Raw genomic sequence first — 6,528 nt, forward strand, 5'->3', positions numbered from 1 at the left:
ATCAGGATGCTGATTATTCTTCTTTTATCACTTCACTTGCCACACAATCTATCCTATGCCATAGTACTTAAATTATACCTTCTAATAAATTTATTTCCCTGCATTTAGTGAAAATACTTCAGCTTGGGAATAGGCAACGTGCAGGGTCACTAGCAAGTCAACCAGCAATAAACATGGACTCTTAGAAATTCTTAAGGTGTTTCTTGCTGCAGATTGTGTCTTTTGATCTGATATACATTCGCCCCCAAGGTAGTGAATTTTACATTCAAGACAGTGACATGCTTGCAATATTTCTAAATCTTTGTGCGTTTTTTCATATCAACGTGAAGCCAGATCAGAGTGAGGGCCGGAGCAGGGAGCAATGCTTCCTGCCCTTACTCTGGAGTCCTTTGCATCAGAAGCATTGAAGAAAAAATAGTGTTCGGCAGCAACGGGGACTCTGAATGCTGCTTGTTCGAAAGTGGGATGGAATGCTTTGCCCCTGTTTCTACCGACGCAACAGTTGCTGAAATGGTTTTCACCCTGTGAGCAAGGCGGCAAACTTTGCATCTGAACATATTTTGATTGTATGCAAAGAAAGCTACCTTATACCACATCAGAAAATTGGTCTCTCTGGCCCAGAAATAGAGCGTCTACAGTGGTACCTCGGGTTAAGTACTTAATTCGTTCCGGAGGTCCGTTCTTAACCTGAAACTGTTCTTAACCTGAAGCACCACTTTAGCTAATGGGGCCTGCTGCTGCTGCCGTGCTGCCGGAGCACGATTTCTGTTCTTATCCTGAACAAAGTTCTTAACCTGAAGCACTATTTCTGGGTTAGCGGAGTGTGTAACCTGAAGCATATGTAACCTGAGGTACCGCTGTACTCAGATTGGCAGCAGCTCACCTGGATCTCAGGCAAGAGACCTTCCACATCAACAGTTGATCTTTTTTTAAACAAATCTGGAGGTGTCAAGGATTAAACCTGAGACCTCCTGTATGCTTAGCATGCGCCCTACTACTCAGCTGCTGTCCCTTCCCCCAAGACAATAGTAGGATGAGTGTGCAGATCCTGACAATGATGTTGCTAACATACCATTTTCAACTGTCTTAATAAAAGCTATCATCTGTCTTCAGCCTCAGGATGAACTGCTGGATTTTATTACAAGGGCTAGTGATGAATCATATTTTCAGGATTAACTTATCCTATCTGATATATTGCAAAGTACCAGTTTTGCACGAAACGCAGTTGCTCAAAAGAGTAGCAAAAGCATTCCCTCTATATTGATTCCGAGACATCTCTCTGAGGAGTTTCTCTGCCTCCCAGACACAGGCACACTAAACAAATGCAGGTGCGTAGAAGCAGCTTCAGCGAAACTCCTGTGACTTTGATTACCTTTCCTACTTGAGTCGAGCCATTTACAGAACTCTAGAGGCTGCCCCTATTAATAAAGGGGAAAGTTATTAAAGAGGAAAACATTGCCCTCCCAAGGTTGTGGAAAAGGAAGATCCTCCACGATAAGATCTCCAGGCGAAAATTAGCCCTTCACATGTAATTTGACATCTTAAAAGGAAAATCTTCCCAGGAGGAAGCAAGCTCCCTGTTAAAGAGATTGAAACAGAAAGACTTCAGTGAGTCAGGAGACAACGGGCATTTTCTATGACTGGGGACTGGAATTCCCCCCGTCTCAGAACAAAAGTGAAGGAAAAACCAGGCATACAAATTTTAAAAAACCTTTCCCTCCATGAATATATTTGAATAAAGGAAATGCAACTGCCTGAAAATACTTTACATATTTGGTATTATTACAATAATAAGCTGGACATGTTGAAATAAAAACATTTTAAAGGGCCTACAAAACACCAGTTTTCACAGAAGAAATGGCAAGAATGTGCTCCAGGGTTTCACAAAAGACTATTTGCACCCCCTGAACCTATCCTGCAGGTCAGGTGGTTCTCCAGATGTTGAAGTTATCAATCCCAGGGCTCACCATACCATTAGCTAGAGTGAAGCAGCTATCTTGGGCAGCAGAGGTTGCAGGTAGTGTGTATCGGGTGGGGCAGGGAATAAGGTGTTAAGAGGCAACTGAACTGCCCATGTCACATGGCCTGTCCTGTACCCCCTAAACCAGTGATGGCCAAACTTGACCCTCCAGCTGTTTTGGGACTACAACTCCCATCATCCCTAGCTAACAGGACCAGTGGTCAGGGATGATGGGAACTGTAGTCCCAAAACAGCTGGAGGGCCAAGTTTGGCCATCACTGCCCTAAACTAACCTTCTGCTCTCAGATGTACTGACCCCTTGCTAATGTTACAGTAAAATTCAACTGCTGCCTAGTCTTCTTCTGGGTTTGAAATGGGAGTGGAGTGGAGCGCCATCTTGTCCTTCGCCTCAGTCATCAAAGTGCCTTGGGTTGGTCATGCCCAGATAGCATGGTCAGTGGTTTTAGAATAATAGAACCATTGAATTGTAGAGTTGGAAGGGATTCCAAGGGATTCATCTAGTCTGACCCCCTCTAATGCAAGAATCTTGCCTAAAGCATCCATGACAGATGGCCATCCAACTTCTGTTTAAAACCCCCAAAGAAGGAGTGTCCACAACCTCCTGACGGAGACTGTTCCACTGTTGAACAGCTCTTACTGTCAGAAAGCTTTTCCTGATGTTTAGTCGGAATCTCCCTTCTTGAAACTTGAAGCCATTGGTTCGAGTCCTGCCCTCCAGAGTAGGAGAAAACAAGCTTGCTTCTGCTTCCATGGGACAGTCTTTGATATATCTGAAAATGGCTATCATATCTCCTCTCATGGATGATAGTTGTAGTCCAACCCATCTACCATCACCTCTGCTAGAAATACATTACTTCCTGTCGGGATAAAACAGTGCATGATACTGGCAATCTGTGATCAGATCTTCTGATGTGGTACTTTCAAGCAGCTCTGGGTGATGGCAGGGATGGTGGAGAAACTGAGCTCAGTTCACACGTAAACCAAAATATATCAAATTCACACTTTCTAAAACAATTTGAGAACCATAATGCAGCCATCATTCGCAATCTGCATTCATCCAAACTTTGGTGTGCAGCCTTCAAACCAAGGAATGTTTACAGAAAATGAATATATTGGGGGAGAGTAGAGAAAATAACATACAAAACACATTATTTATTTCATAAAATTTATATACCGCTTGGTTGTAGGGGGAAGAAACCTCGAAGTGGTTTATTAGGAGCAATTGTTCGCAGAAATGTGTACATTAGTCAAAACTGCATATTGATACTCACACTGTAGCAATTTCGTGAGGACTTCTTTAAAATAAGAAAACTCGCAGATGGCTGCCGAAATGTGGGTAATGAATTTAAGGTTGCAAAAATGAGAAATTGAGAGAACTGAAATTGATAGATCCCTCCACCCCTAGTGAGCGGGGTCCAAAGCAGGTCATTGCGCTGGGGAAGGGGGTGTTACAGTACGCCATTTTTAAAAACACTAAGTCAGCCCCCATATTCTTAGTAACCTTCTTCAGGCTGACAGTGACCTAAGATGACTCTATCCAAAATAGTTGCATGTGGGAAGGGGAGGAATGGCTGCCCTCCAGTATTATATGGCACTGCAGGAGGAGGTCTTGGTTGAGAAAATATGTGCACTAGCCCCTTCCCCACTCCTGAAAGTCTCACTCCTGACCCCTGAGTAGTACAACAAAGACCATGTTGCAGGCTCCGAGGGCTTAACCTTCTTAAACTTCTTCTTAAACTTCACTGCAGAACCCACTTGTGTTCAATTCATAGTTGTGAAAGTGGAGATCCTAGTCATAACGTATTGTTTTAATATCTTTTTTTTTTTTAAATCGCTTTTAAAAATTCATCTGCTGTTTTTAAAGGTTAGCTGTGATGAGCTTAATCTTTTGGCTTGAATGGGTGTAGGGTCCTAGAAGTCAGTGCTAATGTGAAGTTTGCTAGCTCTTCATATCCTTAGGCCAAGTGCCCCGTAATTAATAAATCTGCTAATTGTATCATGCCACCATATCTCAGTTTTCACCCGCAATTTCATCTGAGAACTGCTTAAGGAAACTCTCCATGCCGTAAAGATGCCATGTGTTTGTGAGATGCTCTCCTGGGTTTTAAACTGAAGGCCGCCCAAGACTTCCCCCTCTTCCACAGTGACCTACGTAGGAAGTGACACAAGATGTGCAACAATTTAATTAGCAAAATGCTGGCTTTTGGGTTAATAATATAAATCTCTTCTGTCCTTCCAAATTCATATAAATATATCTCTTCGAAACTGTAGCTCCATATGGCAATTAGAAATAGTTGTCACACTTCTTCTTAGCTAGTTTCTGGGTTCTCCTACCCCCCTGCCACCAACAGCAAAACCATCCACTTCACAATATTAGGGAGCCAATATATTAGCCATGGTTCAGAAAGGGTGCAGCAAGGGGGATAAATTGAAAACACAGTGGAAAATGGGAGGGGAAGTTGGGAAAGAAACCCCCAAAGAAAAATGTATTATGTTTTGGAGTGTATATGTGAATTAAAAAAAAAAAATCACACACACACACACACACACACACACACACACATTAGCCATTGTCATCACTTTATCTTCATCATTATCAGAACTTGCACAGGAAGGATGCACCAGGTTTCAACAAATTTTCCTTTGCAAAAAATTCAGGCTGAGAAAATGATGTCCAAGGTTAAGCTCCAGGAAGCTCCAATGATGTTGGTGTGGTTTCAGTTTCCTTGTCAGTGCAGCGCCATGACATGTTATTAGCCTCGTGAAATAATGGTTACATTTGGACATAACACTGTTGTATGAACAGCTTTGGGGTTTTGCATCTCTCCCTCCTCTCCTCTCCCCTCGTCTGGTGTGAAGCATCCGCTTCCATCTTCAACTAACTGCAGTTTGTCATTTCGTCCAAACCAGGGCAAATTCTAGATAGCATCACAACAGTCGGGTGCCTTCTCATCTTCCTGCAAGGCTCCTGAGGATTCCAGGCACTCTCCCAGGGTCTGTGTTTCTTTGGAGAATTAAGACACTGTGGAGACTGCAGTAGCTTTAAGCAGTGCTTTTTTCTGGGAGTACGCAGGGGTACACATACCCTTAAACATTTTGTGAATCTAATGGGGGAAGAAACCAAAAATGTTAAATTTTCTAGTTTCTTCTCTAGCACAGTGAACCATCAGTTCCGTTGCTACCCCCGATGGCGGCCTCATTTCCTGCCATGGTGTTTCCTGAGTCTCAGACAGAAGCGAGCATTTAATGTGTGAAGTAGGAGTTGGAATCTAGGATGGTGATTGGTCAGTTTCATTGTTACCACCTCCGATGGTGGCTTCTTTCCTTCTCTGGTGTGTCCTGAGTCTCAGACGGAAGCATGTTCTTTGTACTTTTGTCCATTTACTGTCTTTATTTCTCCCGGTTTGAACTATAAAATGGTGGTTTTCTTGAGTCAAAATGAGAGTACTCCTAGACTTTTTTTTTTTAAGAAAAAAAGCACTGGCTTTAAGAAATGGTTTATTCACCTATTTACACCTGCAGTCTACATGGAAGGAGTCCAGATCTTACAGCATGGTTATTTCAAGAGGGGCTCATCCTCCACAGTAATGCAGCCAGCATTCAGCCAGCCAGCCAAGATGGATCCCAGTCTTTCCTCCTCCTTTCCCCACAAACACCTTGCTCAAAGACTCCCTTTTCCTGTCACCAAAAACACACATTACATCTCCCTGATTCCTCTGAGGTTGCCCATCAGTACCTTTTGCAGTGTTAATAGATTTGCTCTTTACAAGTTTGCATCAGCCAGCTTAGGGATTCCCTGTCTGGCCCAACTCTGCAGCTTGTATTTTCATCCATATTCCAATTAATCAAAATCCTACCGTTTATTAATTTCAAGGGTTTGGGGGGGGGATCCCCCCAAAATCTATAACAATAGTTTGAACTATGGTTTGACCAAACAAGTCAAGATCAAAGCATGGTTTCAGATCCTGGTTTGTTCAGGAACATAGTTACAGACTCTCCAAGTGCCACTATTTTCCAGGGACATCACTGATTTAGAGAAGCTGTCCCGGTTTCTGATTTGATCCTGGAATGTCCCACTTTTCCTTAGGATGTCCCTAATTTCATTGGAGAAATGTTGGAAGGTATGGAGTTATGTGACTCCTGAGCTGTCTGAAGGCAATCTTGTATGGGGAATTTTTTTTTTTAATGTTTGATGTTTTATTATGTTTTTATATATGTTGGAAGCTGCCCAGAGTGGCTGGGGCAAAGCAGTAAGATGTGTGGAGTATAAATAGTAAAGTTATCACTATGGAATGGGACGTACCTATTTTCATTGGAAAAATGTTGGAGGGTATGTAGTTACTATTTAAAACATGGGGTGTGCAGGGAGAGATTCAGTTTCTTCAAATTATACAACCCTTAAAACTTAATTGCACTTTCTGTCTCGGAGAAAACAACAAGGTGGGGTGAGTTGAAAATGGAAGCAGATGATTCTAATCCAGGGAGGGGATCACTTTCAACTCAAGGGTAAAAGTGGGCAGACCAACAAATGTTGTACAGTACACTGG

This window comes from Podarcis raffonei, chromosome 12 (genome assembly GCF_027172205.1).
Source record: "Podarcis raffonei isolate rPodRaf1 chromosome 12, rPodRaf1.pri, whole genome shotgun sequence".
Taxonomy (NCBI): domain Eukaryota; kingdom Metazoa; phylum Chordata; class Lepidosauria; order Squamata; family Lacertidae; genus Podarcis; species Podarcis raffonei.